Source organism: Calidris pugnax, unplaced genomic scaffold, assembly GCF_001431845.1.
Source record: "Calidris pugnax isolate Ruff unplaced genomic scaffold, ASM143184v1 scaffold28, whole genome shotgun sequence".
NCBI classification, from domain to species: domain Eukaryota; kingdom Metazoa; phylum Chordata; class Aves; order Charadriiformes; family Scolopacidae; genus Calidris; species Calidris pugnax.
The window spans coordinates 8,730,772-8,739,102 of NW_015090842.1; the positions used below are offsets into that span (position 1 = coordinate 8,730,772).

The window sequence follows — 8,331 nt, forward strand, 5'->3', positions numbered from 1 at the left end:
GGCGGCGACGCCGGGCCCGCCCACCGCCCGGCACCGCCCAATCAGCGCCTCCCCTCGCTGCCTCGCCACGCCCTCGCCGCCAATGCACGTTCCGCGGCCGTTACCCGCCCCCCCTCTCAGCGCCATCGCCCCCTAGCGGGCGGAGGGACCGATCGGTGGAGGGGGTGACCGTGGCCGGTAACGGCGGCCTGTGGGGCTCGCCCCCGCCGCCCCCGGTCCCGCCCCACCTCCGCGCCTCCCGCTGCCATTCGATGAAGGAAAAAAAAAATATTCCCTTTTTCGGAGGGAAAAAAAAGGAGGAAACCACTTCTGCCCCGTGTGAGGATCGAACTCACGACGTTCAGATTATGAGACTGACGCGCTACCTACTGCGCTAACGAGGCTCCTCGATATGACATTCCACCCGTGGCTATTTTGTCCCAAAATTCCTTCCTGCCCTGATTTCTATTGTATAAACGGCTCCTCTTTCCCACCCGCATTCTTGAAAGCGCCCTTCGGGGCTCCCGAGCATCCTCACCCGGGATTGGGCTGTGGGGGCGGCAGTGACGACACACTGCCAAGGAAATCAAGTTGTTTCCACAAAATTACAAAAATTAACAACGATCTCGTTTGCCTCGCTGCGGAGACAAGTGGCAGTTCCACCCGGGTTTCTGCTGTGAAATGAACCCGGTGGGTTCCTTGCGGTGCTCAGCAGAAGAGGGTCCCCCTGCGAGGGCCTGGATGTGAATGGAGGGGCCTCACCCTCGGTGAGGGTCTCAAGGAGATCACCATGGCAACACAGGGACCTGAATTGGAAGAATCATAGAATCATCTAGGTTGGAAGGGACCTTCAAGATCATCTATTCCAACCATCAACCCAACTCTTACAAAAAAAACCATCACTAAACCATGTCCCCCAGCACCATGTCAACCCGGGAAAACAGACTTTTAGGCAGAAAGTCTCCAAACCTCGCTCACAAGAATCACTGTTTGCCTGGAGAAGGTGAAGGAGGAACACATATCTGTCCCACCAGACAAGAAGAGATGTTTGGGACAAGACGTTGGGGCAGGAGAAGAGATGTCAGACAGACAGCCCAAGGTTTTTGCCAAGGGAATAGTGGGCAGCCCTTGTTGTCAGGGGGGACAATACCCCAATTCCCAAGGATCAGGCTGGTCCTGCATTCGGGATGAGGAGATGACGAGCCCAGGCTGCCAGGCTCCTGGTGGGGACAAATCTGCTGTGGCCATGGGATGAGTCAACACGTGGCTTCTTCCAGCCTGAATCCCTGCCTTCCTCCCTCCGATGCTGCCCGGCACGGAACGAGGACGTCATTTTGGATACTCTGCTAATCCTGTGGGGCTTCAGGGATTTCACTTCAGGGTGAGTGCAGCGCCCACCATTCCAATTAAATTAAGAAAAGCTGCTCCAGGCACCTAAAACAAGGCATGTGGACAATGAGTCACCTAAACCAAACGTCAACTGTTGGGAAATAGCTCTGTAGCTGGTGTCCACCTGTGTGGAATCACATGGTTTCCCCCCCACATTACATTATCCTCCTCAGTACTCAAAGTTTGTGACACAGCTCCAGGAGGCCTTGTCATGTCTGTTTGTTTAGGAACTGATGGATTCATGGAGAGGACGGGAAAAGTACCGATGGCAAGGGTTCTCGTGCAAATGAAACAGAAGATGTCCTTGGTGACATTGCCTCGAGCAGAAACTCAGCAGTCTACAGCACACACATGCTTTTCCCTCTTTTGCATCTTCTATTTCTGTCTGGATTTTCTTCTTTCTGCTTTTCCTCTGAATGCTCCTGCTGTGCCTAATCACCCCACAACCTTCTGTCCCTTTCCTACACCCACCTGACCCCTACAACCTTATCCCACAGCCTTGGCTCCATTGGTGCTGAGCCACTTCATCCTCCTCCATCCCTCAGTGACCAGACCTTCCCCCTGGCCCACTGACCCCCTTTCCAGTCCAACCCAGCAGAAGGCAGGACAGCCCATTGTAAATCCATACCAATTCCCAGGGAGCTCCATCACCACATGCCCATTCCCTCCAGATTAAGAGGAAGAAGGGGAAAAGTCTGTCTGGCCACCTCCAGGATGCACCAATGTCACCTGGCAGGGAGTGAAGTCCAGCAAAGTCAGTGGGAGCTCTCAGTGATCAGGGTGACCTCCCCATGTCCCCTTCCCATGGAGAGGCGTGGGGGAATCCCAGCCTCTCATCACATTAGAGAGGAGAAACAATCACTGTTGCCCCTGCAAGATCCAAGACCCAGACAGAGAAGTTTCCCAGTTCTGTTCTTGGGGAGCGTCACACGATAGAAGGAGAGGGTTTGCTGGACACAGCAAAGCTCCTCAGGGCCCAGAAGGTGGAGAGCTGGTGTGGCACAGAATGCTTATAACTGAATTTAATTCACAACTTCAGCATTTACCACCCTGCCATCGCACCATAAAACTGGCACTTTCTCCTCTCTGTGGCTGAATCCATTATCTGACCCTACCAGCTTCATTTCTGACGATGGGGAAAACATTAAAAGCACCTTATCATCATCTCCCATCCTCTGTGGCGCTACCAAGTGTCTGAGCACCTTTTTTTTTTTTGTAAACATTGGCAAAGTAATAGCCCAGAGCTTCCCAGTCCTGCTGGTTCGGGCAGGCAGCTTGCAGCCATTACCACAGGGCTCTTGAAAAAGGACATACCGAAAGGGGAAATTTTATTGTTTTATTTCCCTTCAGCAATTAAGGAGCTGATGCAGCTCTGGCTATAGTCAATTAGCCTTCGTGCTCACTCTGAAGGGCTTTGGATTGGTCCCAAAGTTAAGTGTCCTCATTTTCTGTAATCCTGGAAGTGTTTACGCCTTCCCAGCCTCTGAGAGGGGATGAGCCAGCTGATGGCATATCCAGCCAATTACAACCTGAACAGTCAGGAGAGAATAATTTCTTTTCCATTTGGCAGGAGGGACAGAAAAGCATGGCAAGGCAAGCCGAGGCAGATGAACAAACCCTCTTTGCAAGCCCTGTTTGCCACACAAAGTATTTGCAGCGTGTTTTTTTGGCATCAGCCTGCAGCGCGATTTCTGCTTTGTCATGAGCATCCTTGGAGGCAGGACACTTGGAAGAGAGAATATTTCAACAGAAAGCCCAAATAATTTTGCTCTGGTTTTTGTGATCTACATACTTTCATCTCAGATATCCTTTCCTTGCTGTTTTAAGCTGGAAAATAGCTCTTCTCATCCTGATTTTAGTATTTCCCACCTTCCTCCTTTCTGTCTGGACATTGATCTCACCACATTTCGCAGGATAAACTGATCAGTGGACAGACTGGGCTCCTCAGGGACAACCCAGTGCGCTGCAGAAAATGCTGCTGCTGACTCAGAAACGGTTTTGCATCCTCCTGCTTCAGAGCTGAGCTCGGTGCCCTCTCTTTATGAAAGCAGGTATGGATCTGACTTCAACCCACTTGTCCTTGCGGTGAGGTATTAGTCAATCTGACAATCAGCTGTTGGTCCTGAGTGCTTGGGGTCACCAAAGACTTTACCGCACTCGAGCTAGAAGCAGTTGTTGTTGTTGTTTCTGCTTTGGCCACGGTCCAGCCTGAAGAATTTCATTGTGCCCAGCACCTCCAGCAGCTCAGTTCGCAGCAGCATTATCCAGCCTGGGACAGATCACGGGACAGTCAGGTGTTGGAGATGCTATTACTGGGTCGGCTGCTGAGCAATGGTTGTGCAATCGCCTCTGCATGCCTCCGTTCCTCACGATGTAAATAGGGAGGGTGTTTACTGAAGCCACAGGCTACGCAGCGCTCGGTTAATATTTGAATATGTGTGGAATTACTTAAATCCTAGAATTATTTAAAATCGGTGGAAGACTTTGTTGTGCGCTGTATTATTCCACAATTTCCTTGCTATGCCTCCCGCCCTCACACCATCATTACTGCTTGCCAAGAGGTTATGGATCTTTTTGAGCGAAAGGTAGTACATAAACACAAGTTACTTTTGCTTACATCAACTGATTTACTGTGTTTCCTTGTGAAACCAGTGGGTCCCATTTAAAACTGGATCCTGAAGCCAAGAAATGTTTGCTGGAACAGCAGCAGCAACTAATGTCAGGGTTACATGGCAATGATGTCTTGGGCAATACTTCTTGCAGGGGGAGTACAATGAGTTTTCAGCCAAACATTCTAAGAAAATGATGTTTTTGTGACGACATTGCATACGTCCACATGTTAGTTTGGATTTACCATCCAGAAAAGGATCTGTCTAATCACCTCAGAAGTACTATATTCCAGAAGTCTTGTGAAATAGGTGGCCAGATAGTGGAGAGAGTCGGTGTTAGTGCTCCCACCAAGGGACTGGAGCATCTGTTGTTAGACCTCAGAGAAAACCCGTCCAGGGAAAAATGTTCTGCAAGTGGTTTCTTTAGTTTCACTTTTCTCAAATTACACTTTTATATCCCCTGAAAAGAGAGATATTCTGTCATTCTCATCACTTCTTGCTAGAATTCTCCTAACTCAGAAGGTGACTTCTGCAGAGAAATTTGAAGTTTGGGAATTTGTTCACAGGGTAGTCAACACCTTAAGACAAATTTAAGACTAAAACTTCTCAGAAGAGTTATTTTAAGTCATTGCAAACAATTCACTGCAATCTGATTCTGTCTGAAAATCTCCAATAATGGCTGCACGCTGTATTAAAAAAAATCAAAGCTCACATTGATCTTTAGCTGAGCTAGATCAATAAGAACAATTCATGATAAAATAACTGAGGGAAGGTATTTTGATTCAGGTTTAAATGCAAGATCCTCTCAGCACAGTGTCCTTCCTTTTATTTTATGGGGGTTTTCTCTCTGCGTTTCTGGTGAATTTAATACCACTGACAGCTGCTGAGCTAATAGCCCCAGACACTGAAGTGCTGTTTTCCAGCGAGGGTGTAGCACTGCAGAGGAATGGCTTTGTCTATGCGCTGTAAAAAGCCTTTTCGGTACCATCGTACCAGAGAAATGAGAGGATGGTTTATAATTCTGACTGTGAAATACGCTCACTGTGTTGTGAGGCAGCTCATATGGAAAAGATAGGAAAAGTGGGAGTTTTTCCCCAGGGAAATGCTGGAAACGCTGTTTGGAGTCATCACTCATACTGGGTTTTTAACAAAAAAAACCAAAACCAACCTTCGATTCTATGATTCTATGATTCTGTAAGATACAACAGTTGGGAAAGTCTGGCTTTATTTTTTTTTACTTCAGATGTAAGATTTAGTATATCCTGCTGTACGGGGTGGAGACAGGAGGATCTGAGCTGGAATCCAAACCCAGCTTGTGCTCTAACCTGCTTTGTAAATTTGGGCAAATCCCATCTCTTTTGCTTCATGAGAAACTAGGGCTGACAGGTATTGTAAGAGATTATTTACCCCATCCTTCTCCCTAAGAAAAGAACAATTCCCCCTAGACTGTTCAGAACAGATGTTTTACTAATTTCTTGTTAAATAAAAATATCCAATGGTGACTATTCCACTGCTTTTCTAGGCAATTTGTTGCGGTGCTCGACTATTCTTGCCCTTAACCCAACATCTAATTTCTATCGCCTTTTCCAAGATGTAAGCTCATTATTTCTTGTCCTAGGCTCACTGCATGCAGAGAAGAGCTAATTCCCTCCTGCTCTGCAGCAACCTTTTGCATATTTCAAGATGATATAATGTCTTCTTTCAGTTATGTCTCCTCTTCTTCAAACTAAATGCTTTGTAAAGTGTTCTAAGACTAGAATAAAAAATGCTCTGCGGGCTAGATCTTTAAAGGGCTCTGTTCCAGTGTAGTCACCAAGTTTGAAGCGAAAGCTTTTTCAAAAGCAGCGTTTTCTCACTAGGGATGGAGAATCGCGCCGAGGCAGAGCTGGTCCCAAAGGCTGTGTCCATGCTGTCATCCCAACTGCGCCTGACACCTTCCTCAAATCCAGACTCACCAACTGTCTGTGCTGTCGACACGCAGACACAGGCGAAGGCTGAGATGGGGAGGGAAAGGTCAAGCGCGTCTCAGCGTGGATCTAAGTTTTCCTTCTCACAGTCTCTGCAGATTATTCATGAGCTGAACACGCGATAGCCCAGCCTGTCAGCAGATACTCTGATTGTGGCTCTTCCTAAGCACCATATGGATGCTTTCAGCCTGAGCTACAGCCCTGCTAACAGTTGGTAGCGTGGATGAAAACCGCACAACACACAGTGATCGGTACTGTCAGCCCTGCCACAGGGACTGACCTGTACACCCCAAAAACAACGCTGCGTGGTTCCACCAGGGCTTGTCCCCCTGCCCGCACCCACACAGCCCGTGGCAGCCCCCGATGTACAACTCCAAGAGCGTGGCAGGGATTTTAAAAGGCAGCCATTTAAATAAGAAAGAATTCTGATGAAACAGACATTTGGGATTTGCTAGTTTAAGTTTCGGATGTATCAGCCTTCAGATGACCGTCCACTACGTCTCACCTGCTGTCCCCAGACAGTGATGTGATGGGTAGAACATTCATAGCACCTTAGGGTTGTTTTTCTTTCCTTGGTTAGTCACATCTTTAATGGTTTCATCCTATAATTATACAGCCACAGGAACTGTATGACCCTGAATCACAAAATTAGGTAATGAGCCCTCATTCCAGTCTGTGAAGGCAGCATCATTCTAACTTCAATTCATCGATTCCCCCCAAAAAAAACATAAAACCCACAATAATCTCTAAGCTGGCTAGAAAATGGCCCTTTTACCTCTACTCATGAGGACACCACTGGCTGCAAGCCCCTGTCCCTTCAGCCGCTGGATTGTACAGCGAGATGGTGCAGCCCTATTGCCACAAAACTGTTCCTATATTTCAAAACACAGTGCTGGGAACATACATGAGAGAAGGAGAAAGCAAGGCAGCTGAAAGTCCACACCCAACAGCTTGTGTCAGAAAGCTGCTGGAGGAGGAGACAGTTGGGCATTTTTAATGGCCACGCAGTATCTGCAGGACGAACGCGAGCAAACTTGGCTTGTGGCTGAAATTGTCTGCGGTCTCATCAATTCCTGGCAAACCCCACGGGCTCCAAAGAGAATCGGAACACCTGCCCCTAAAATTGCGTTTCCCGAACAAAAACTTTGCTGTGGCCTCCTCATATTTATGTCTATCTGCGCTGAAGGCAAACCCAAGGCAAATCACTAACCTTGCACCTCTGCATGGAGGCAGAGTCACTCAAGATGTTGTTGAGGGGGGACATGGTGGGGCACTCCGAGGTGGCTGTGGTGGTGTGTCGCTGAGAGGGGGACATGCTGGGGTGTTCTGAGGCAGCCATGGTTGTGTGTCGCCAAGGGTGGACAGTGGCAGGGCTCTCTGAGGTGGCCATCACCGTGTATCGCTGAAGGGGGAACATGGAAGGGCTCTCTGAGGTGGCCATCACCACGAATTGCTGAAGGGGGAGCATGGAAGGGCTCTCTTGAGGTGGCCATCACCACATATCGCTGAAGAGGGACCACAGCAGGGCTCTCTGAGGTGGCCATCACCACATATCGCTGAAGGGGGAGCACGGAAGGGCTCTCTGAGGTGGCCATCACCACATATCGCTGAAGAGGGACCACAGCAGGGCTCTCTGAGGTGGCCATCACCACATATCGCTGAAGGGGGAGCACGGAAGGGCTCTCTGAGGTGGCCATCACCACATATCGCTGAAGAGGGACCACAGCAGGGCTCTCTGAGGTGGCCATCACCACATATCGCTGAAGGGGGAGCACGGAAGGGCTCTCTGAGGTGGCCATCACCACATATTGCTGAAGAGGGACCACAGCAGGGCTCTCTGAGGTGGCCATTGCCACGTATAGCTGAAAGGGGAACAGAGCAGGGCTCTTTGAGGTGGCTATGGCTATGTGTCACCAAGGGTGGACACTGGCAGGACTCTCTGAGGTAGCCATGGCTCTGTATCGCTGAAGGGCGACATGGCAGGGCTCACTGAGGCAGCCATCACCATGCACCGCTGAAGGGGGGGACACGGCAGGCCTTTCTGAGACAGCCATCACCATGTATCGCTGACGGTGAACACCAGCAGGGCACTCAGAAGTGGCCATGGCCGTGTGTCACTGAGCAGAGGACACAGCAGGGCTCTCTGAGGCAGCCATGGCTGTGTGTGGCTGAGGGGGAGCAATGGCAGGGCTGAGGCAGCCATGGCTGTGTGTCACCGCGGGGGACACCGGCAGGGCTCTCTGAGGAGGCCATAGCTGCGCGTCGCCGAGCAGACACACAGCGGGGCACCGAGGCGCCCATGGCCGTGTCCTCCGCCGGAGTGCGGCGGCCGGTGACAGCGGGGGGACGGCGGGCGGCCCGCCCCGCCCCGCCACACTCCAGATCTC

At 50.0% G+C, this 8,331-nt stretch overlaps 1 non-coding gene across 1 annotated transcript; it reads right to left on the reverse strand.

Moving 5' to 3' along the window:
- Nucleotides 1-310: 310 nt before the first annotated feature.
- TRNAM-CAU lies at nt 311-383 on the reverse strand. Its single transcript has one exon. It is a non-coding gene; the product is annotated as a tRNA-Met (tRNA).
- Nucleotides 384-8,331: the final 7,948 nt, after the last annotated feature.